Source organism: Balearica regulorum, chromosome 1, assembly GCF_011004875.1.
Source record: "Balearica regulorum gibbericeps isolate bBalReg1 chromosome 1, bBalReg1.pri, whole genome shotgun sequence".
In the NCBI taxonomy this organism is placed as follows: Eukaryota; Metazoa; Chordata; class Aves; order Gruiformes; family Gruidae; genus Balearica; species Balearica regulorum.
This window is the reverse complement of record NC_046184.1, coordinates 49,234,319-49,260,393: the sequence shown is the minus strand read 5'-3', so window position 1 is coordinate 49,260,393 and position 26,075 is coordinate 49,234,319. Positions and strand designations below refer to the sequence as shown.

The 26,075-nt window shown below is 37.3% G+C and overlaps 2 long non-coding RNA genes across 2 annotated transcripts in view; both read right to left on the bottom strand.

The window, feature by feature from the left end:
• The window catches only part of LOC142601021 (uncharacterized), a 118,701-nt gene extending 92,966 nt beyond the window's left edge, over nucleotides 1-25,735 (bottom strand). The window contains exon 1 of the long non-coding RNA XR_012834572.1: nucleotides 25,588-25,735. This is a non-coding gene — a long non-coding RNA (uncharacterized LOC142601021). The remainder of the gene's footprint in view (nucleotides 1-25,587) is intronic.
• Nucleotides 889-10,412, bottom strand: LOC142601023 (uncharacterized). Its single transcript, XR_012834575.1, has 3 exons — nucleotides 10,276-10,412; nucleotides 9,033-9,093; nucleotides 889-1,062 (listed from the first exon to the last, which is right to left on the bottom strand). It is a non-coding gene; the product is annotated as an uncharacterized LOC142601023 (long non-coding RNA).
• Nucleotides 25,736-26,075: the final 340 nt, after the last annotated feature.

Genomic DNA, 26,075 nt, shown 5'->3' with positions numbered 1-26,075 from the left:
GGAAAATGAAAGTAGGCTACATGCATATTTGCATCTCTGCCAATAAACACATTAGTGCTGCAAGTGCAGGAATTTTTGCCACATTAATCAGTCTGATTCCTCTATTAGTACTTTTTTTTAGTGCTACCTGTCTTCCATCTGCTTGATAAGAAGAGGAAGGGATCTGCTTGTTGTACGTTTCATATTGAACTCTGCTCAATGGGTCTGCTTTATTGCATACATTCATTTTAAAGTTCATAAATGAGAAATCCAATAATATGCAAGTGCAGAAACCAGCTGGTTTTCATGCCATTTCAGCTAAATAATTATTTTTGTCTTGCTAAAACACAGAAAGCATTCTTATTTTAGAAATAATTTTAGGATTTATGGAACATAACTTGATTCATACTCATTGCTAAAATGTTTTTTCCTCACACTCTGCTAGCGCATCCAATGGCTGTTAGATCCATGAGAAATTTCTAGATATATCTCAGTGCAGTCAAGTTGGGATTCATCTTGTCTAACTTTACTATGTAAGAGTTAGGCTTCTAGTCATCTAGATCCCTGCTCTGGTCACTGGGAAGAGAAGCACCTTGAGCTGGTGATTCATCTCACCTGCAGTACTTACTTTAACGCAAATGAAAACCCAGGAGTATGGAATTCCTGGGTAGTATTACACTCAGGCCAGTCCCCAGCTTGGATGGATGAAGGGCCAAGACATTGGAGAAGTGATAACATGAACCTTTACAACTCAATCTGGGTACTGTTGCAGTCTTTCTAGGGGCAGCTATAACATACTTTCCTAGTTGTAATTTGGGAAAAAAATACCCTATTAGAAAATTTCCTCCTTAAAGACAAATTTTAGGAAGGGGCTGTTTTATCTTGATTTCGGGTGGGGGGTTTTTTGTGCTGAAGTGATCCCAGAGGAGTGGGAATCAGCCAGGTTTAAAGGTGCACCTTGCATTAGGACTCCTAAATGAGGCACGTTTTCTTCCACAAAAAGGCTAGAAGCCATTGCACTGCAACTCCACAGCTGGAGAAAGTGTTTCTTCAGGCTAGCTTGCACAAAATACCAGACGGGGTCTAAATGTTCGACATAGAACATCACAGTGAGTGTTTCCATGCACTTGTTCAGAACCCTGAATCCTTCCCTGAGGGCAGGTGCTGCACACTAGAGCAGGAGGCAGATTTTTCTATAATAGACCCACATGGTGAGAAGACTTGCCCAGAAATAGAGACTTTACCTTTGAATCCTCTACGAGCCGCAGGAGTCTTGAGTCCGTTATTCGTACTCTTCAAGGAAAGGATCTAACCTCCAACTCTCTCCTTAAATGGGATCAACTCCCAATACCATTTATTCACTCTTAACAGTGATGTTTTAACAGAAAATCACTACAAATTTAATGTGTTATTTTACAGTATTTGACAAACTACTTCTCAATTTCTTTAACTAATGATCTAATTTGGAAAGTATAACTGGCATATAGTATGAATTTTGGATGAAATGGACTATATATCAAAATGAGCAACTCGAGGTTCTTCTGACTTTCTCTAAGAAGATGACAGCAGGAACCAGGAGACTTGCTCAAAGCATGCATTATCCAAACTAAGCATGATAAGTAGAAGATAATATTGATTTATTTTTATTTACATTAATATCTGCTTTAAATTTAAGCAAATGTGTACATTGAGTTGGGAATTAATTAAAGGTAGCATCTTGCTGCGTGTCCCTAAACTTAGAGTCATCTGCACACAGAACTTGTTGGCGTTTTTTTAAATCTCAAATCCCTACATATATTGTAGCTTTACAGACTGTAATACAGAGGAGTCAAAGCCACCAACTTCTATTTTCATTCATGATTTTTAATGAATGAGAACAATTGTGTGAAACTCACATGTCCATAACCCAACTTGCTAAAACCTGTGTTGTGTTTGCATGTGTGTGTAAGGTAGAGAGTGAGTGATGTACAATGGGGAGTAACACAATGTTGAGACAGGAAACTTAAGACATTAATATCTTAATTTATAAGTTATAAATCTCATTTTCCGCATCTCCAGCCCCATGAGCCTGACCTTCAGCTGTGAAACTTAAAACAATAAATGTGAATAATCAATAGCCTGTAAACATGTTGGGTATGTTTCCTACCAAGATGATTCAACTTGCAATTTTACGCCTAGTTTCGTATCTGATGTTGGTAATTTTTCAGAATAATAGAAGTTATTTCATACTGATGAAATTTCCCTTTTGCACAGAGATCTAAACCTGTTCCTGTGCTATTACGTCAATGCAGAGTTTTGCAGATAAACAGTCCCCCTCCATGAGCTCTAGGCCCTGTGGACCTAAGCCAGCTCTGCACTGGAAGTGATACAGCAGTGGTTAGGGTAGCATTGAACTAACCAGCCATGCTGGGAGGCAAGATACATTAGGTTGGACTTACAACACGATAATATCTGTAGGCTAGTTTGGAGTGCAAATGGCTTAAGGACACATCTGTCTGAATAAGAAGTGGAGACATACCTTCCAGTCAGCCCAAATGAATTTTGAAAGTTTACCAGAAGCTCAAAATCTGTAAGTGGCATTTACTGTCCTGCTTCACTACTCTTTCTCTTCCTTAAGATGAAGGGGTGGAGGAACAAGATTGTTAACAAGAAACGGTCTGTTATTCCAGTTTTCCTTGGGGTTTCCAAACGGAAAACAGTTTCTTTCTTGGTTCATCCAAAGTAACACTGTCTCACCCAACAGCTCTTAACATGCTTTTTATACTTCTTTTCATATTAATATCTCTATTACTATTTTTCTGGGGTTTTGTCCCTCTTTAAGCATCCTACAATCTCCAAATTCTTTTTGGACTTGTCTACTTAATTAAGCTGAAAGAGCTTAAGGTATGACAGGACCTGTTGCTGCACTGAGTGGAAGTGACCTCTATCTAAAGCTTATAGAAGTAGCTCTACTGTTGGTACCCAGACAGAAACTGATTAAAACAGACACTGCTACATGGAAATATTATTCATTTTAATAATGCCAGACAGTCTCAGGAGTATGATTGGTAATGGATTCCATCTGGTTTGGTTGTCTCTGTTCTGCCTCAGAATGACTTTATAATTAGCTTTGAATCTATTTAGCTCCATAATTTCAATCCTGAAATAAGCTAGGTGGCTTCATAAAACTTTAAAGGTAATATACAGGCTTAGACTTTCATTTTAGAAGATCTGTATAGGAAGTCAAGGATTGACTTCGGTTAATCATACATTCTGATACTTGTTTAAAAGACCAAATAGATGAACTGGATATGAGCTAAGGATAGTGGATTAAATTAAAATATGCAAAATGGTAATTTGGATAAAGTAAATCGTAATGGTAATTTGGATAAAGTAAATATTAATGGCCTTTTTATCACTAAAAAAATCCTGAATTTTATTTACTATAAATTGCTAATTCAGGACACTTACTAGCAATTAAAAAATAGAAATGTGAGAAGGAAAATTCCTTCATATCTCTAAAAAGTAAAATAATGATTGAGAAACTCACTCTGCCTTTACTGATGGTGTTATTAATGAGTTTGACTCATTATGCAGTATTTTTGCATCTCTTTTACACAAAGACTTCTGGAATAATTTACCCCACAAATGAAACCTTGCCAGAAATCAAATTCCTATGGATACAGGAAAGAGAGTAATTTTTATCATCTTCAGCATAAATAATAATCTAAATTAATTTGAATTAGTATATTGTCTTCAATTATGCAGTTTATATACATCTGTCCTGGTTTTCAGCTGGGATAGAGTTAATTTTAACAAGAAGCTGGGAGGGGACACACCCAGGACAGCTGACCCAATGTGGCCAAAGGGATATTCCATACCATATGATGTCATGATCAGCATATAAGGGGGGGGGAAGGGAGTGCTGGCTGGGGAGGAGGGATCACAGCTCAGGGATGGGACAGGCACTGGGTTCTGAGCGGTGAGCAAATTGCATCGTGTATCACCCACTTGCATATTCTTTTATTAGCATTGTTGTTGTTATTTTCCTCTTACTTTGCTGTCCCAGTAAATGGTCCTTATCCCAACCTGTGAGTTTTACCTTTTTTCTTCCAATTCTGGTGGGGGCAAGAGTGAGTGACTGGCTGTGAGGTGCTTAGTTGCCAGCTGAGGCTAAACCATGACAATATTGTTCCCCCGTGTTAGCAGGGAAATATAACAGGATGAACACTTTTAAGCAAAGTTTTTTCTAATTATGAAGCAAAAGATCAAACTCGGCTGATCATTGACTCTAAAGCAAGAGGAAATAGGAAAGCTGTATCATAAGAATTAAAGAGATTTGGAGATGAAAAATAATACTTTCCATCGATCTTGTATAGCCAGTACAATTGTGCAGTATCTAATAGATAATTAGCTATTAGAACACCTCTAACATTAAGAATTGATTCTACAGAACATCACGAGAAGTACTTCTAGATGTTTACATTGGATCCCTGAGAGAAATCCATCATATTAAATGTATTTCTCCAAAAAGATACATACATATATTTTAATTAAAACTGTGCAGAAATTAAGTTTCTTTAATTTTTACAGTTACCTTTGTAAAGGCCTGTGATGGTAAATCAATGGCACTGATTCAAACTGTTGGCAATGATAGGAGATGTAGTCTGGAACCAGCAAGAATGAGCTACAATGACTTTGAAATAAACTTGACCTAATACTCCAAGAAGGTTCCTCATCACTACCAATAATTATGTTGCAATTCTGCACTCATGTTGAAAACTAAACTTCTTCTGAGTCAGATTTCTTAGTAAATATGTTTGCATACAACTGTTGCTAGGCAAACCTCAGTAGCAGACATTATTGGTGTTTGAAAGTTTCTAGCTAACAGCAAAAGAGGAAATCCAAGAAAAATCATAGGAGACGACACTTCTTCACTTCTAGTGTGAAAGGCCAGTGATGTTTACAGTAGTAGCTGTAATGCTATCTACAAGCTACAACTCTGAGACATTTGATAATGTTCTATAATAAAAAAGCAAGTAAGCGAACCTTACTTTTAGCTGGAGGTAACTTTTTTCCTTTTGAAACAATTTTGACAAAAAGATTCATAATGAAAACTCCTTGTAACACGCTTTCACTGGAGTGGTGCCTTTTGGTTTTTGATGTGTAAATGGAGCATGCCAAAAGGCCAAATACAAACAACAGATGTGCAGCACTTTCTCAAATCACAAAATACATGCATTGAAGCCAATGCTACCAATGTTCCATAACTGACCTTCATTCATATCTACAACAGATTCGTCTCTCTAACTTTCTGGGTGTTCATATTTCTGACAGTCTCATAACCAGTATTATTATTACATCTGTAAGGCAGGACCCTCCAGTCCATTTTCCTCTCATTCAAACAATGCTAAGCATTGATTGAGACTGATTTCAATACAGCAATAAAATGAGGTGGGGCAAAGATACTGAAAGGCTTTAAAGGGTATGAAAAAAATTAAGTATTATATTCTTTAATTTTATCTGAAAATGTCCTCTGACATCTTCAAAGACAGGTCTGTTTTGATTTAAATCAAGTTATTGATAGCATCTCTTAAAACATTGGGTCCAAAAATAATTGAAAATCAATCTGGCAGATCACCAATGAGCCACAGACAAGGAGAAAAATATTCCTGTATTTCAGTGTACAGCCACAAAAATGGGTTGGTCCAGTAAAGATGTCATCACACAGCATAACACAACTCCATGCATTGCTAGTGAATAATCCTAAAAGCAAAGCAATAGAGTAAAAATAAATAAATGAAACCATAATGCTTTGACCTCCTACCAATCCTGTAACACAAATGTTTGGGTTTTTCCTTTGATCTAGCCTTAAGCAATCTTGAAAAAGTAACAAAGTGTACAATCTTTTTCATACATAAATTTAATTATATTTACATATACACACACCATCTAAATTAAAAACTCTTATAAAAGCCCAAAAAGCATTTAGCTACATCTACTTATGTAAAAATAACCCAAATTTACTGGTGTCAAAGAAGAAAAAAAAAAGGAAAAAAGAAAGATTAAAGATGTATGTGATTGCACTTTTTCTTCTTTTCCAGTGATTGTTGTTTGTTGTCCTTTCATCTGCCAAAGAATTTTCTTGTAGAGTCCATTTTTAATAATTTGCTGAAACATCCCTTTGGCTGATATGACAGAGGTATTGTTTAGCATAAAAAATTACTTTAAATTAAAAAGTAGGACTCACTCTTGCCCAGCTTCATCATTGGGATGTTTGTATCCAGCTAGTTACAAAGTAAGAGTCAGCTCTGAATTTTAATTAAATAAAGGTGTAAGATTACAAGTGGGTGAATTATTATGCATAAAAATGCACTAAGCTAGGAAAATTACTAAAACTGACACACCTCCTTGAACACACACTGAATAATTCATAATTCTGTGGTTTAAATACATATTATCTAAACAGTTTATTTTAGATAAGGCAATGCAGAAGGTTATGCTAAAAAGGCAAAATATTCTGAGGGCACTGCAGGTAGGAAAGATGAGGCTCCAATCTGCACAGGGAGCTGAATTTCTTTTATTCAGACATCTTGTCTAACATTTGCAGAATTTCACCAGTTACTTGTGTTAAGTTCATAACTTCATTCACAATGACAATTTGTCCTTTGAAGGAGAACAACTTTTTATTTTTAGATTTCTATTACTGAACACCCTACCATTTTCCCAGTTAACTTGCACACTTAGTGCCGAAATGGTGCACTGTATTTTTAGTTTTAGTTTGTTCAGCTTCGGCTTCACTTTGCAGACTTAGAACAATTCTATTAATTTTTTGTTCTGCTTTCAATGGCATCTTCTCTCTATAAATACCTACAGGTCGTGAACTCGTCACTTCATCTCATGTTGAATAAAGTATCGACTCTTATTGAAAGCAAAATTCAGCATTGTTATAGTTCTTTTCTGGATACTTCCAACTTTTATCATTTTTCTGCCACATAAGCAGGATAGTAACTTTCACTGTTGTTATTTACAGGAAAAAAAAAAAACCAACTTTTTTTAAATCTTGATATCACCTATAATAACCATCTGAACCTCATGTTAATCTTCTTATCTGAAGGAATGCACTGAGAACTCAAATGTTTAGCTACCATTAATTTTGAGTCTTTTGTAGGATCAATCCATATTCCAGTTCTGCTAGAAGTATAATTCACATTTTAGTCTTTTAGTTCTGACATTGCATTTCTAATGCTTATGGCAAAATGAAGTTACTCTGACATGTAACCCTGATCATGGTGACAGCAATTAATAACTGAAACATTAACTCATTTCAATTACAACTACTCTGCAATTTTTTTTCACCCATGAAATATTATCATCAATAAAGTCTTCTTGGTGGGCAACACAATGAACATGAGTTGGGAATACCCCTTTGAAGCAATTTATGCAAAACACATATTGGGTTGCATTAGCAAAAGCATAGCCAGCTGACCAAGGTGGGTGATTACTCTCCACTCTTCAGCAGTCATGAGTCTGCATGTGAAGCACCATGTACTGTTGCGGGCCCCCTGGTACAGGAACGACAATTAGAAACTCAAATGAGTTTTCTGGAAGGCCGCAGATATGGTTAGGAGATGGAAGCACATGACATACATCATGAAGGATGATGAAAGGACTGAAAGAGTTGGATGTGTTAGCCTGGAGAAATCTTGAGGAGATATTTCTCCAGAGGAAAGGGGAATTTAATTTCTGTCTTCAACAGCCTAACAGGTTGTGGTAGGGAAGACAGACTCTTTTCTCATATGCACAGTAAAAGAAGAGGACACAATGATCATAAGCTGCTGCACAGGAATTTCCATCTGGACATATACCAAAACAAAAATCACAAATAGTGTAGTTAAGCCCAGGAACAGGTTTCCCAGAAAGATTGTCTCTGGAGAAATTCAAAAGTTGACTGAACTAGGTCCTGAGAAATTTTGTCCAACTTTGAAGCTGAACCTGTTTTGAGCAGGAGATTGGTCTAAATAATCTCCTGCAATCCTTTCCAATATAAATTATTCAATAATTTTATTATAAATGGATTTTTCAGTTAAAGAAACCAGAAAGAACTATCTGATTCACAATATTTTGCATTATATAGAGGTTTTTAACTTTTAAGACTGACAGGTAACCTTCTAGGATGTACAGCATCCCTAGATATGGAAAACATTGGCATTGTTTTATTCATTTTCATTTGGACAAAAAGTCAATCCTTCAGATTGCTTAGGTCAAGAATAGCAATATATGGAGGAAATACACTTATTACAAAGCTACAGATCTAGGATACAATACCAAAAGTAATTCGAAGTGATGCTAAAAGCAAGAAAACTCATTCATGCTTAGGTAAGCCTCAGCAGGAACAGACATGGAAAAATTAGTAATGACAAAACCTCAACCTTACTTTGTTGCTGAAATCAAGACAAATATGTTAAAGCCTAATTTAAAAGGGTAGTAAGTAATGAAATTGATATTAATCTCAACCTCTGAGACATTTTCAAAATGAGTTAAATTACTTTCCTATAATAAATCTTAATACAGTTTTAAAGTTTTTATCCTGCACAGAACATTAAAAATAATAGTCCCTTGCCATCTGGGAATGAAGGCTGTCAAGATTTCATGGTGACCATTAAAACAAGAGCAATATGAACGTCTTCTCCTGCTATTCTCCTTTAGCAGTTACAAGTTGTGTCTCTGATTTGTTCCTGAAGAATTCTATTGGGCTGCAAAATAACCACTCCCCCAGCTCCCTGAATAGATAATTCTTGAGGTTCTATTCATGCCTCCTAACTCTTACAGTACATTTAAATATTTTCCTTCTTTCTGAGTCCTTCACAATGCGATACCCCCTGCTGAGTTAGCCTAAAGCTTTCCAGCAGAGTAGTCCACACTGGATTTGGAAGGGCACTTGGCACACTCCAACAATGGGAAGGAAAGAAGAAAAGGAAAGTTTTGGAGCTGCAATGCAAAAGGAGGGGGACAGTCCTCGATACTCACATTTCTTACTCTTCGTGCAATCAAAAGAAAGATTGTATCCTCACCAGTAGCAGCTGTCACTCCTTAAATTGGTCCTCCTTTATCAACAGCATTTTTCCTTCATTTCTACAATACCAGCATAGGGAAACTAAGAAGTTAGATGAGGGTCATTTTGCTATCTTTAATAACTTTACCTATGCCTAGAGCCAAATATGGCCTCCAGTTCCATCCATGTCCTCTGTAATATTCCCACTTCAATTATCATCAATCCTGTTGACTGGATAAAAGGTAATGGATAGCATAGCTGGCTGTGGGCTAGGACTGTGCTGTTTAACTAGTCAAAGCACAAGTTCTGATGGCTGGGCATGTATTGCCAGATAGAACAGGTAAAGACTGACTCTCCTTCTGTCTTTTCCTCTGTAACAACGCTAATCATATTGATTTTCTTTTCCTTAATCTGCTTGGTCAGTTCCACGGAACCATTAGGAACTTAACATCACTGAGACTCTTTGCCTTTACATCAAATTAAGTTGAAATTAATCATCTGCTTCAAAAATTGTTAGTTAGTGGCACTGACACACCTATGCATATGGACAGTGAAAACAGTTTGGAAAACCACAATTAAGAAAACAGGCTATAAGTGAAAACATATCCAGAAAATGAAAATAGGAAGAATCCATCAGGACAATTACTTTAGTAGAGCTTCCCTCAGGGAAGAAATGCAGATGGTGGTTGATCCTTCAAATTGAAGCCTGAGTTTTGCATTTGGGGGGTGGGAGACAGAAGTCTAAGACATGGAATTAATTAATTCTGGTGGCAGCAGAGTATTTTTTTGCTGTATTACCAGCCTGAAGTTCAGTACAAAATCTGCACTAAGCAGAATAAAAAGCAAGGTATATTTACATAGTTTCATAAAATTAATTGCAAAAACTAATAAAACTTACAATATGCAGAAAAATCAATTGCTAGAAAAATACTTTTAGTATTCAGTGTACAATAAGGGTATCAAGAAGACAGAACTTTCTGATGACTTACTAATAATAACAAATAAATACATTTCTAAATGTGCCTGCATTGTAGTCATGGCTTAACCCAGGCAACAGCTAAATCGACTACACAACCTCACTCCCCTCTGCCAGTGGGACAGGGGAGACAATCGAAAATGAAAACAAAAAAGTTAAAAAAAAAAAAAGTACAACTTGTGGGTTGAGATAAAGACAGTTTAATAGGACAGAAAGGGAAGATAACAATAACAACAACAACAACAACAATAATAATAATAATAACAAAAAAAAAAAAACAACTCACCACCCAAAGTCAATGCTCAGCTAGTTCCTGAGCTGTCCCACCTCCTGGCCAACCCCCCTGTTATAAACAAAGCGTGATGTCATACAATATGGAATATCCCTTTGGCCAGTTTGGGTCAGCTGTCCTGGCTGTGTCCCCTCCCAGCTTCTTGGGTGCACTCCCCCTCTTCTCGTTGGCAGGCCGGTATGAGAAGCTGAAAAATCCTTGACTGCTTAGCAACAACTAAAATTTTAGTATGCTGTCAAAATTATTCTTATCCTAAATCCAAAACACAGCACTATACCAGCTGCTAGGAAGAAAATTAACTCTGTCCCTGCTGAAACCAGGACAATCATTCAAAAATGTGAATTGCCATGGGTTGTGAACATTAAGTCATCAACAGAAAGACCTATTATCTGCGAATTGTAATGGTAGCCTATAAGTACAGAAGGCATATATGGTAGCTTGCTGTTAATAATATAAAGGGCCTGCATTTTCATAAATTATCTCTTTAGAATGCATGGTTTGACTGCCTCTGACTACTGCACTTTGCTTATTAATACTTGAGGCTTTGGCTTTACTAAGTATATTGAACATGTCTCTGTTGTATTGCTTATGAGTGCAGTAACTGGGAAATCATGTTTAGGAAAATTAAGAAAGTTAATTTAAATCTTTTTTTTTTTTTCCAGCTTTAGTAAAGTCTAAAGCTTCTGCTTAATCACAAATGCTTAAAATGTACACCAATAACCCCCACAAATTAAATGTTAGAAAATATTTCTTAGCAGAGTTCAACTCACTATATATGGTTAGAAGATGGATTACCTACATTCTAGTTACTACCCATGACTGTATTAATCTGGAATAACTGCTTTAGTACTTTAGTCCAATTTTAAAAAAAAAAAAGAAAAAAGAAAAAATATTTTTAAAAGTGTACTGATTTTGGCTGGGAGAGAGTTAATTTTCTTCATAGTAGCTAGTATGGGGCTATGTTTTGGATTTGTGCTGGAAGCAGTGTTGATAATATAGAGATGTTTTTGTTCTATGGACCTATTGCTGAGCAGTGCTTACACAGAGCCAAGGCCTTTGCTGTTTCTCACACTGTCCTGCCAGCGGGATGGCTGGGGGTGCACAAGAATTTGGGAGGGGACACAGACAGGGCAGGTGACCCAAACTGACCAAAGGGATATTCCATACCATATGACGTCATGCTCAGTTTATAAGAGGCCTGGGGGAAGAGGGGGGGGGCGGCAGTGTTCGGAGTGATGGCGTTTGTCTTCCCAAGTAACCGTTACATGTGACAGAGCCCTGCTTTCCTGGGGATGGCTGAACACCTGCCTGCCTGTGGGGAGCGGTGAATGAATTCCTTGTCTTGCTTTGCTTGTGTGTGTGGCTTTTGCTTTCCCTATTAAAATGTCTTTATCTCAATCCACGAGTTTTCTCACTTTTACTCTTCTGATTCTCTCCCCCATCCCACTGTGGGGGAGGTCAGCGAGTGGCTGTGTGGTGCTCAGCTGCCAGCTGGGCTTAAACCACAACAGGACAAAAAGTTAAAAGACAATTTTTTAAAAAATGTCTTTCCTATTTGTGGAATACTCTGATTTTTCTTTACAAACCAAAATTGTATCAATTTTTGGCCAATAGAAAAAGTTATTTTTCTTAAAACTTTTGGATATCTCTAAAGAATAAACCTGTTTTGTTGTTTTTACTTAATAGAAGGAAGCAAATATTTTCTGTCAAGCTCCATAGCAATATTATTTCATACAGTTTCTTCTTCCATAAATCTCAAAAGTCTTGCTAATGCACTCAGTCTCACAGCAGGTCTTTGAAGCTGGGAAACTTTATGTCCAATTCATTGCAACAGAAAAAAAATGTAGATTTAAAGAATCATCAGTAAGCACTAAAAATATTTTAGCCAATGAACGAAACCACTGCAATCTTGAAAAGCCCTTCATCATAGCTACCAAATGCTTGACAGAGATAGGTTCTGCTCGTGCCAGCACTTTGGACCATGATATTCTCTAGGTACACAAATACAGAAGTCCAAATCTATACAGATTTTGAAAGTTTTCATAACCCATTTCCCATCTAAACTCTATTGCTGACCAACTATATTCAAATTGCAACAAAGCATCACATAAAATGGCAGCAGACTCTGATTTAGTAGGTGTTCTAAGACACACCTCACCCACCTAATTTCTGCACAGAAATGGACAATCCCAGTCTCTTTCATTCAAAGGCCTGTCTTCAAGGAGGAGTTGGGTAGCATTATATACCTTTAGTATCATATCTGGGTAGATAAATCAATTAGGAAATATTAAATCTGATTTCCATCCACTTCACTAAATGTAGAAATTTAAATCTAGAACTCATCCATTTGGGAAGGGTGCACTAGCCACCCAGGCACAGGATAAAAAGAGGAGATAGTCCCATTATTTTGGGAAAAAAATGAGCAAGCTGGTGCCTGACTCTGTAGTCCAGTGATTAGGGCACTTGGCTGTGGTCTAGGACACTACTGTACTTTCATTGCAAGGCATGTCTTTTCCTGCAGTTGTCAGGAAACTTCATTGGTGAGGTTAAAAATTTTAATTAGCTTGCTAATCCATGGATTATTAATGTACCCTTTTACTTCAGTTTATGTTGTCACATTAATTAAAGCCACATTTATACTGGCCTAACCACCTAATTGTCCAAATTAATTATGAAACGAGTAAGTATGGATATTCTTCAGTGTAACAATGAATGTGGTTCATTTTCTTGTGGCAGTCAGGACTTAGAATATTTTTTTTGGCTGGGAAATCAGGAGGTTCAATTCTGTAAAGCAGTTAACATATGTCCAGTCTTTGACTTTTACTCAAATTCATCTTGATTTGCTAGATAGCTTTGGCATATGTTTAAAAATAAGTCATATTAAAACCTCACTGTTTTAGAAGTTAAACACACACATGATACTGCTCTGAATATGAATATATGATTTCTGCAGCTGTATCAGCATGTTACTAAAGCCAATATCTACTTCCCAGATCCATACTAATGTTAATCTGCTGTAAGAAAATGTTGTGCAATATTGAAAGTAATTACTTTGCTTTTACTTTTACACTTTTGCTTCTTTGACATGCTAATTCAGACATCATTCATAAGTCTGGAAACCAATTCAGGCCCACAAATACAGATATTTGTGCTTGTGATAAACTTCCTCCACACTGATAAGGCAAAATTTGCTATATGAGTTATCATACTTAATTATATGGTTTAATTATTAGGATAAATCAGAAAACCTGTGAACCAATCTTAGTATTTTATTGAAATATTTATCTAAACACACTTTTGCCCTATTAATTTAATTTCTATGAAGTTAAGAATAAATACTTGGCTTGACTAAAGTCATATGAGAAGCAATAATGTGCTTCTGGAAGTATGAGAAACTTGATCAAATATATTTAACCTCAACAAATTATTCTCAAGATGTCTTCCTCTTTCAGCACTTTATTGTCTGTGTAGAGAATACTGTACTCACCAAGAGCATTGAAAGAGATCTATAGTTCAGAAAAGTTGTGTAACCTGTAATTCACTAAAATATGAGTGACGTATCCTCTAGTTGAACTGAAAACATGATCTAGAGAGAATCATATCTCTAATAGAAGTTAGAAGTGTTTAGTACTTTAATAATGAGCACCATAAAAATCTCTTTCAAATAAATAATGTCGGGAAAAAATGAGATAAAATCTGTTTCCAGGATGGGTGAAGATCATACTGCATCTGCTAGATAATACCACATAATACTGAAATAATTGAATGTACTGCATTTGGAGGATCTTTGTTTCCTCTCAGATTATTCATTTTGCAGGAGTGCTTCACCCAAGAAGGTTGGCTTCTGTGCCAACCTATGCTCAGAACTGCAGGAGACAAAATCAAGTTATGTATGCATTATGAAGAGCAATGGAAAATGCAGACACCAAGCTAGTTCAGGAGCTATAAACATTCTTAATATGCTGGAATGGAGTGCAATATGTCTTGCATTATCCTACCTAGAAAAAGACTGGTAGCTGGGGAATTCCATTTGACTGACAGGACAATCTACGCAGACAAGACAGGAGATGAAACAAAATTACAGAATGACAAAGGGAAATGGCTAAGTTTATCTACCTTATCTATCATAACAAGGAATAAGGCCAATGTCTCCAGTTGATTTCCCAAAACTTGTGCTGTCTTTGTGATTTTTTTTAATGAGATATGAATGGAAGGGGCAATATACATCATAAACTCTTGGAAAGATTATGTGGGATTTGCTTCTTTGTTTGGAAATGCTTACCTCTATCTAACCATGTCCTTTACTTTACAATATCGAGAAAGATAGAAGAAAACCTACCTCGTTTATGGAGATACTTGTATCATACATACACATATATGCAGAAACACACAACTAGAGACTTCAAGTAAACTTTCAGCAGTGGTTTTAATTCAGGGTCCATAATGTTATATAGCAAGTATGTTCAACAGGGAAAATTGTGTTGACTTCAGGAAGATCTTGGGAGCCATAGTATTCAGATGGGCAGGAGAACAACATGCAAGTACATTTATTTTTCTCATGAGCTGAAAGTAAATTACAAGGCAATTTTACTCTGACCTAAAGTAGAAATTATGCAGTCATAAAGATCACTAATTCTCTGCACTGGAAAGTTTAATATATTTTTATGAATTTTCCATTAAAACTATTTTAGTGAAGGGAGTCCTGAAAGGTCTCATGCATGCTCTCATTGCACTAAGGCTGAATGGATGTCTTGGAAATTCATTGTCCTTCTACTAGTAATATAAGCCTGGATTATCATAGCTAAGCTAAATATGAGTACCTGTGTGTTTATAGCTATTAGATCAGAACCAAAATGTTTGCCATGCTTCAGGATGGAGCACAGGATGGGTAGACAACAGTAGGTGACTTTATCACTACAAGTTCTCCTGGAGTACCAAATTATGACTAACAGTAGTGTTAGTCAAAACAAGCAGCTTGACATTCCTATCCATTAATTATCAAGTGATGAGCAATTCAAAACAGTATATATTTGCAAAGATTACTACTGATAGTGCACTAATGGAGTGTCATGAGTGGTTGATACATTGGGCACCACCAAACTGTTACATTAGAAGCCCCACTAGTATGGATCTTTTTCATCAGGGACCTATATGCTATTCTTTCTGGAGGGACAATCCTGCTCACAAATTGGGGTTTCTCAAATTTAAAATATGGATTTCCCATTAATTTTACAAGTAAAGTAACTGGAAAGGAAAAAAAATGTTTGCCAATATACTTAGAACATTTTCTTTCTAAAATGGATCAAGGTTATTATGCTGAAAACAGACATGACAACAGTTTTAGAAAGTAATCTTCAATAAGAGCTGTCTTTTAAATCAACCATTTTTAACCATGTTAATAGGTATGTGGATTATGAAATGAGTAAATAATTGAGGGTCTTTGCTATCTGTCTCATATTAACGTGTTAACTGGAATCATTTAATGTGCATTTTCTGCACAGTTAGATATCTGTGTACCATGAGCATGAGTAATTCTTTGTTCCTTTGTGTTTTTGCTTTGTTTAATGTATCAGTAATAGTAACACTGCAATTCCTTATAAATTCTAAAACAATGATGCTCAGAAAGCAAACATGACTGCAGTAGCTAATCTTTTTTTTTTTTTTTTTATCACTAAGGTATCATGAGTGTGTGTGGGAGGGATTCAATTGTTCTGATTTATTTTTTTACTAGTAAACTGAGTTTGATGCTTGTGCAATTACTGACTATATCTTCAGAAAGAAATTAAGTTGCACCAGGCTCAAGCACTGCCCCAGGATCATTTGTATCATTTAATTATTTCCGTGTTCACTAGAACAGACTTGGCCTGAGCCAAATAGTTTAATCCCAAACAGTTTAGGGGCATTATCAGAGCGACAATGTGGGGGTCAGTAAAGGGTATGAATGAAGCCAGCCTGTTTGTTGGAAGAAAGAAGTCTAACCAGCTAAACTTGAGCTATGATCTACCATTAGGTTTCAGGGTTAGGGAGCATTATTTCGCTATTAGAGATGTGCCACTTCGTTAGAAATATCAGGACCGAGCTGTAGTAAGTCTGGGGTAAAATGCTAATATCTATTCTGACAACAGTTAAAAGGAGAATAAGGAGGCAAAACTGCTCTAAGCTGTCTGTGATCAATGGAGAGGATTTCTGCAGAGCAGGGTCTATGGAAAATAGCCAGAGTGATATAACTAATACAAGAATACAGTATCAAAGAATGCAGTACCAAGAATGCAGTACCAAGAATACAGTACCAAGAATACAATATGAACGCCTGCTGTCTCTCCTGGGCTACAGCTATGCTGAGTATGTGGAAGGCAGAGCTAACATTGCCTGTATTATGGACATTTTGGATGATAATGGGATTTGGAAAGTCTGTAAACATTTTATAGCCATGCTTAAGGCTTCCCAGTTTTGCATCAATGTGTCTAGCCTTGCAGCTGTTTTGAGGCATGACTGAAATGCACCTCAAGGAGCTGAAAGACCACCCAGGGATACTCCAGTTCTTATTCTAAGTTGGAGGCTCTTGTACTCCACTCAAAGTCTGCTGCAGCTTCCTCAATTTATTTTCCTTGTCCATTCTGGAAGGTACTACAGCAAAACAGATTAAAGGCAACACAAAACCAGATTTGACTCTTTTAGATTAGTGTATTTAGAGTTCCAAGGAGGAACCTGCAGGGCTCTAATATGCATTAAACAAGTACTGAGGAGACAGCCTCATCCTTTACCAAAAAGTGTGTACCTCTGGAATATAAAGAGGTATCTCTTTGACTACTTAGATTATCTCCAACATGGTTAAGGGGAAAAAACAAACAAACAAACAAACAAACCATAAAGAATAACACAGGCATTCAACCCATACTTGAAAATGAGATGAGTGAAATGGAGGTGACACTGTAAAGTCTGGCTCAAACGCAAGCATCAATATTGCAACTCCTGCAAAAATTGCAGTGAGATCACTAATAGCCAATAGCAGTCAGAAAGGACTGCAGTTCTAAATTGTATTCACAGTGAGCACTTCCACTAGTTTTGTGCTATCTAATGTCCTGAGCAGAGTCTAGAGATGCACTGCAGGCATGTTATGTGGGGTTTTTTGGATGATCAGATGCTAATTTTCAGATAGTGACTGACTGCAGAACGTTTTGAGTTCATCTGTAAATCAATGTGCATCAGTGTAAATAATCATCCTGTTGAAGGTACTCTTCATCATATAAAATAAGCACTGCTAAATAAGTTACTTTTGCCTTCTGAAAGGAAAAGCTACTTTGAAAAGTTCAAGGAATTATCACCTACAAATTGGGTGTATCAGTAGTTTCTCTACAGATATGCTTAAAAAGTATTTTATATATTTCAGACATCCATACACCAAAGTTGGTGAATATCATATATTCAGAATATAGCTTACCCCAATGTTTTTAGATGCCAGTTTCTGGATATTTTTTTTTTTCTTTTTCTTTTATGAGAAGCCTAGAATTGACAGAAGAATGCCTTCACTGTAAAGGATATATACTTTTTATTATTTACTTTGAATAAATATAAGGCCTAAAGGGTATATGCAGCTTAATTTCTGTCACTTATTTAATATTCAGTCAAATATGTTGAATCCAGCTCTACTCAAGAGAAAATAGTAAGTTTTAGATTGAAAAGGAAAAAGGAGAATGATTTTTGTCAGGCACTCTACTATGTTTGTCAGTCATGTTGTTAACGGAAGTAATTAATCTCCTGTCAATTAGTTCTATAAATACAGCAATGCTCTCAAATTTTTGAGACTCCAGTTAGAATGGGAGATGCATTACTTCTGTTGTATACAATAAACTGTTTCAGAGAGATAGCTAATTTCTTGGCTTAAAGTTCAACATTAGAAAATTAGGAATGTCCTGTTAGTTTTGCTTTCACTAGCATGTGATATATTTAGTATCTATCAACAATTCTTTTCATGGTTATTAAAATAAGACTTTATCAGTGTCAACATCATGTGTCTGCATTTGGAAATCTGGTGCCAAAAAGAGTATATTCATTTAGTGCCACAGTAAAAGTCTTTTATAACCAAGACAACTAACTTAACATGATTCATCATTACCGGAGAAGACAAATTTCTACAGGATTTTCTCACATGGCTGCGGTTAGTGTTCAGTGGGCATTCATATTACAAACCAAGGTCTGTGCAGGCTTATGCATCTCACCATTTTGACTTACGATAAGCCAAGTCTGAGACTTCAGATCACTTGTATTTACATGAGGTGGAACCAAATAAAAAAATGCTGGAATCTCTCTAGACCAGGAATCTGTGTGAAATGCAATTAATGTCTCCCTCCAATGCCAATTATAAACTACATATTTCCTCAGCTCCAACTCTATAAGTAAAAGCTGATCAATGCTAAATTCACCTTCAGCTATCCTCTTTAATGTCAACAGGGACAATCATTAATAGTCAAGTCATCCATCACTAATGGCTGTTCATCATCCCAGCCTCAGGACTACTCTGGGAAGATAACACAGGTATAGCCAGAGAGCCTTCCGGTCAAGAATGACAAGACATTTAAAGTGTCATCATTCATATTACAGTGATGAAGGGGAGGGGGAAGTGGGGGGAAAAAAAAAAAGAGCTTTGTTCCAGGTATGCTTGTGTAACAGACTCCCCACCCTAACTCTCCTGTTGCTGTGTCCTTAAAGACTAAGGTGTTAAACAGAAGGTGCTTAAAATTCACTTGTCATTCAGCTTCACAATGCATGGGCTGGTTTTGACAGATGTTGGGTACTCCAGCATTTGGTCTGATGTTCCTACAGGTAGCGAGTCAGACATTTTGTATACAGAAAATAAGCATTCTTTATAAAACAACCAAAAGGTTGTTGCAGAAAAGGTTCAATTTATGTCAGTTCTAAATTTAAAATAAAGATTTAAGAAAAGTTCAGAGTAGCATATCTTGATCTCTCAAAATGAAGAGTTCATTTTTCATGAGAAATAACATTTTAAAAAATATAACTTAGTTTATATAAAGAGTTAAAAGTTTAAATCAAAACACAATGCTTTGAAATTACTAAACCAGTTCTATTACTTTGACCTGAAATGTATGGTTTACACTTCTGATTTGAGAAAACCACTAAGATTTTCACCTGAAGATATCTTTCCAGACTTTTTTTCCTCTGTTATCATGACAGTTTCCACCTAACTTTGCTCTTTGATCACGAGTTGGAAGTTTAAGCAGCCATTTTGGAAAACCTTTACTCTTGAACATTCATGTGATGACAGTTTCTTGAACGTGCGTGGTGCTGTTGAGTAAGAGTAAATGAAAGATCTGTATAAATTAAATTTCAGCGACCATAAATCATATTAGTGTTTGTGTAACTCTCCACATTTTTGGCAAAGGAACTCAAGTCTGTATCTAATAACCCCAGTGAAGTCTTTAACCTTTCCTGATGAAATGCCAGTCAGTCATGTTAAACAGAACAGTGGACAGTCATCAGATGAAAATAAATGTGCAGTATTCTCTGGAACAAGATGATCAAATTCATTTTAATCTGTGACATCCTAATGAACTAAACCACTCTATAACCTGTCCTGAACATAGAAATCTAGAAACTTCTGCAAACGTAGGCAATCAAACACCAGTATTTTCAAAATGCCAATTGGGCTGTAAAATAGTTGCCTAAATGAGTTCTCTCCTTGAGGAGAAAGCATGATTTGCTCCTAAGTAATCTTCAGACTTTCCATTGCTTTTAGTTTTTAATATTAGTGCGAGTTGATCTGAAAGCAGATCAGAGCCTCAAGGAAGCTTTTGGCAGATTTTGATGGGATGTTGATCAAGGATCTGGTATGCTTTTTAACATCTATCTTTCTGCACCGAGCTACATGCTGAAATTTGAAAGCCAAACACATTCCTGAAGCAGATACTGCTACATGAGTGTTTCTTCTCTCCTACAGGAGGCCACATTTCTACACAAAAATATACATGTATTGAGGTTTCTGAAAACAAGAAAAATAAGCAATTGAGTAGATAATGAGAAAACTCTGTACTTTTTGATGAGGAGAAAAGTATGAGGTGAACACCTTTAAATAAGCACACCTTTAAGCAAAAGATACTAATTATTGCCATAGAAAAGCTTACATACATAACTCCTGTCCATTAAGTTGATGATATGAAATTTAAAAAGCAGGGTACTCTCAAGGTTTGACATTTTCACAAATTCTTCTTCACCACTTTTTTTCCATTTAAATCTTCAGATTATCTTGCTTTTGCTTTGGTTTCAACAGCAAGTAATGGACTGGAAAAGTCTGCATGAATCTGCTGACAAGTTGGAGCAATGTTGGCTTTAGTCCAGTATGTTGAGACTGGGATGGAAGTTACATGGACTGTTTTGTGGTTTTGAGGCTTGGGGATAGACCTGAAGGTGGAATACTTATCCCCTGACATGACTGCATACTGACACAGTTAAAGCACCCTAGAAGCAATCAGTACAAAAATGTTGGCAAGTGCAGCCATTCAGTGCAATCGATTCAGGCAGCAGAGAGTGTTCCCAGTATTCAGAAACCTTTGCGGTGTTCAGAAATGAACCAATCCATGGCACACCATGCATGTAAACACACATCCTCTATACAGAAATAAAGAATAGGAACGAGACAGAAAATCAAGGACTTTCCCTTCCATTTGAATTCTTTACCAAAAAGGCCAATAAATAACCATCATTAGGTTGCTGTAAAAGAAACAGTGATCTAAAGGAAAGCATTGGTTGCTATCTAAGGGCAATACGATGGTAAAAGTATTTATTTTATAATAGGCATGGTGCCTATCCCTTTTTTCCCAAGAAGTGATGTCATAATAAACAATAAACAGGCCTCTGACAGAATGGACATTGTCAGCACAAACTGGCGATGTTTTCATTGTTATGAAGAGGAAGATAATTCAAGAGACCATGACACTTTTGTGCAGAAGCTCAGCCAAGAAAATACTGTCATTTCTTCCAAAGCGCACAGCTATTTGTCTTCCCACTCGAAAAAACAAAAGAAACCAAACAAAAGAGGAAAGACTGTTTTCCTTTCATCACACAATAAAAAAAAATATTAAAAAAATACACTAATAGTGAGGCAGGACATTTTCAATTACTATGAAAATGAGGAATGTTACTGTTGGAATGGAAATGGTCCTGTTAGTTCCACATTAACACTACTGCTGCTTTAAGGGTGAATCTTTATGTTAACATTTTAAAGGGAAATACAAATTCTGTCTGCTTTTCTGCTCTTATTTCATTCCTTTGCATTACTAGTAAAAAGGGATACTACATAAACCTTATGAAATGTTCATATATAATATTTGTAAAATATGTATAGTCAGGTTAATTGTGTCAATATTCAAGCACCCCTTCCTCCAAGCTCAAGATTGGTGCATCCCTAGGAGAAAGAAATCAAGAAAAGGAGGCAGGAGACTGCATGTATGAGCAAAGAGGTTCTCGAAAAACTCAAAGAGAAGAGGGAAGTTTACAGAATGTGGAAAAAGGGACTGGCCATGTGGGAGGAATAGAGGAACATAGTTCAGGTTATGCAGGGATACAATGAGGAAGGCTAAGGCCCACTTGGAATTAAAACTGGCAAGGGATATCAAGGACAACAAGAAGAGCTTCTTCAAGTACATCAGCAGCAAAAGGAAGACTAGGGAAAATGTGATACCACTGCAGAACACTCCGTTTATCCTGTTTGTGAAAAGGAAAACAGATGGTAAATGAGGTAGATGTAAAGAAGTACACAGAGTTAAGAAAAACAGGTCATATGAAAGAGGACAACAGAAGAAAAAGGCATGTGGGCAGAAAGAGTAACACTGCAGACTTTAAGGAGAAGATTTTAAGATAATTCAGTAAAGGATTCCCCAGAAACAAAAAATAATTGTGTTCAAAGGGCTACTTGTGCACCTGTGAGCGTCAATTAGCACTTCCTGGTTTTTAAGTGAAATCCCAGGGCAAACTGTCTAACTTTAACAGTAATAAAGTAACTTATCAAGATGCTTAGTTAGAAAAATGCCCCTAAAGTATCTTTGTGTTATGTATGGATTCAAACTAGAGCTTGGAGATGCACAAAATATTTTAGATTGGATTCACTCGTGTTGGCTAAACTTCAACATGACTAAATCTCAAGTGGCAGTAGCTTTTAAACTCAAATAGCAGTGTGGAATATGGCTATAGTATGTCCCTTTTTATCTACATAGGAAAATGAGCATGACTTCATAACAACACTGAAAGATGCGAGAGATCCGTACTTTTCAGGTTTAGCACCAGAGACAGGTGAATATTAGCAAGAGAATTTTGTCTGTAAGCAAGCAAAAATTAAATCTATGTGATTTCTTCTGTTTAATTTGCAGCTTCTCAAATGCCTCTGTTCTTTTCTGCCCGTGTATTTTCTATTTATGTATTAGATCTTACTTCTTCCTTTCAAAGTTAGAAAATAATTGTTGTCTGCAGTAATCAACAATATTGGCCTTCAGAAATTATATACCCTGCTAATTTTCATAGTTTTCTCACCTAATCTTTCTTTAAGAGGCTAGGAGCTGTTAGCAACAGTGCTTCTAGCTGACTTCATACAGCTGCTGAGATTTGATGTGGTGTATCAGGCATTCCCTCTTTTATACCTTTTCCACATTATTCAGCTTCAGCTGTTACAGAGTTGGTCACACAGTCAAAACTAATCTCAAGTCCTAATCTCTCCTGTGAGAGACACAGAGGAAGATACACCCCATTTTGAGAAAGATGTGCACAGTAAGACAAATGACTCTCCTTCCACTGAACAGAGCACATAAAAACAGTGTAGATGAATGTCTGCCAGTTATACGGTACAAAGGAGAAGGATGAATCCTTACCCTTCTTGCTAGACCTGTAAATGACACATTTTGCTGGCATTCAGGTGACTCCTTCCCAGGCCCTCTCTACACATCCCTGTGCATCTCTGTGCAGCACTGTAGATTGTCTGCTCTTGGAAAGAGTAATACTGACAGAAAGACTCTCTGTTCCTGCAAAGGAGAATATGGCTGGTTTTGCAGCTGACTCCATAAAAACTGTCATTAGCAGAGAGCAGATGAAAGTGATCTGAATTTTAGTCTTAGCACTACCTGGCCAAAATGGCATTTGACATATAAGCATTTCACATATATATATTTCACTGCAAGGAAAGGCTTTCTTTTCTTCCATTGTAGCCATGCCTCCATTTCCTGAAGCTGCTGTAAAATGTGTTGTCTTTCTAAAGTTCTTGCAAATAAGGATAACAGTACACTGCAAGCAGCTACTATTCAATGCCACTGTTGCCTTAAGTTGGAAAAAGTTGTCCCAGTACCAAGCACGGACATCTAAAGAAAATTCCTGCTGATGCTGAAAAGGCTTGAAAACTTTCAGTGCTTTTAGAGTCAGAATTACTGAATCATCTTCCCTCAATTATGTCTTCATTAATCTGTTATGACATGGAAAAATTACAAAATAACTTATACGAGGATAATCTTTGTTTCAGATACCAAGTAGGTAGTTTGCAGTTGACACATATACATATATATTGAAGAAACAGATTTATTTAATTAAGACAGAAAAAAAAATAAGTGAAAGGACTTAGTTGAAAATAAAAACAAAAATAAAAGAATGCCTCTGTACTAAATTAAATAAGGAAAACATCAAATGAAGTGGAATGTGACTGCCAAAGTAATGAACAACTGAGAAGGTGGGCTACCATGGAAATTGTCTTTCTACCTGAATAATCCCAACCAGTGAACAATAAACAAGAGACAATCAAAGTTTTATATCTGAGTCATTTGTTATTTTCAAAGATAAGAAATGAGGTCTGGATCAAGTTGATCTACTTCAAGAGAAGATCCTGAAGCTAAGAAATTTTACGATGTTTCATATTTTCCATTGTTGAAGGGGGGATATTGCACTAGTCTTAAACTTTGGCAGAAAGTGTACCTTCTTAAAAAAACCCAAATCAACCTCATGAAACACGAATGAGGTTGTGAAGATTTTTGGTGAGCATTTGAGGTTTCAAAAATTTACACACTTATCTTTGTGGAAATGTGAGAGTTGACAGAAAAAGCTAAAGGCTGAATCAGAAAAAAAAAAAAATTAGTTACTTGAAAATGTAATTTCTTTCAGGAAGCTTCTACACATCCCAAGTCCTTTGTGCAAAGAACAAAAAAGAGCTGGATCTAATCCAGCTTTGTAATAAAGAATGTACACACATGCCAGCAGATTTATTTTACCTAACTATGACAAGGTAAAACAGTTGGTGGTGATCCGAATAAACAGGTCTCTTCCCAGCTCACATCTGGACTGAGATGGGGTCAAAAGTGACATCAAATTTCCATGTCACCAAAGCCCTTGAAGCCAGTGGCTAAACATTTCCAGCTGAGTTTCAGTTTCTTCTAAAATTCACCTAACATTAGTGTGGTGGGTTGACCCAGGCAGGAGGCCAGGCGCTCACCAGAGCCGCTCTATCACTTCCTCTCCTTCACTAGACAGGGGAGAGAAGGTGCAACAAAACACTTGTGGGTTGAGATGAGAATAGGGAGAGATCACTCACTAACTGTTGTCACGAGCAAAACAGACTGAACTTAGAGAAAAATTAATCTAATTTATTACCATGCAAAGCAGACTGGAGGAATGAGAAATAAAATCTTAAAACACCTCCCACCACCCCTCCCATCTTCCCGGGCTCAACTTCACTCCTGGTTTCAACCTCCTCCCCCCTCAGCAGCACAGGGGGACAGGGAATGGGGGTTACGGTCAGTTCCTCACGCGGTGTTTCTGCCGCTTCTTCATCCTCAGGGGGAGGACTCATTGTTCCCCTGCTCCAGCGTGGGGTCCCTCTCACGGGAGACAGTCCTTCACGGCCTTCTCCAACGTGAGTCTCCTCCACGGGGTGCAGACCTTCAGGAGCAAACTGCTCCAGCGTGGGTCCCCCACGGGGTCACAAGTCCTGTCAGCAAACCTGCTCTGGCGTGGACTCCTCTCTCCACGGGTCCACAGGTCCTGCCAGGAGCTTGCTCCAGCGTGGGCTTCCCACAGGGTCACAGCCTCCTTCAGGTGCCTCCACCTGCTCTGGTGTGGGGTCCTCCACGGGCTGCAGGTGGAATCTCTACACCCCCTCATCCTTCCTCCATGGGCTGCAGGGGGACAGCCTGCTTCACCATGGTCTTCACCATGGGCTGCAGGGGGATCTCTGCTCCGGCGCCTGGAGCACCTCCTCCCCCTCCTTCTGCACTGACCTTGGTGTCTGCAGAATTTCTTACATATTCTCACCCCTCTAACCTGTTTTTTTCCCTTCTTAAATATGTTATCACAGAGGCGCTGATTGGCTCGGCCTTGGCCAGGGGTGGGTCCGTCTTGGAGCCGGCTGGCATTGGCTCTGTCAGACACAGGGGAAGCTACTAGCAGCTTCTCACAGAAGCCACCCCTGTAGCCCCCCCCACTACCAAAACCTTGCCACGCAAAACCAATATAATTAGGCACACATACTATGTAAGAGCAGAAAAGGAAAGCTCTAGTAGTTTGCGTTGCTTTAGCATAATACTAAGGGGTGTGTGTTGAAACCTGACCAAAGGTACCTTATTCAGCAGTCTGGACTCAGGAAGGCTAAGGAACAGGTTTGGACCTAATTACAGACACAACTTGGTTAATGTAGGATTTGGGGTTAAGTAGCCCAGCAGTGGGCTGTCACCTGTAAAACAAAATTTAAATATGATTACTTCAGGCATAGAGTTAATATACCTGCTCCACAGTACCTGAAAATGAAAGTA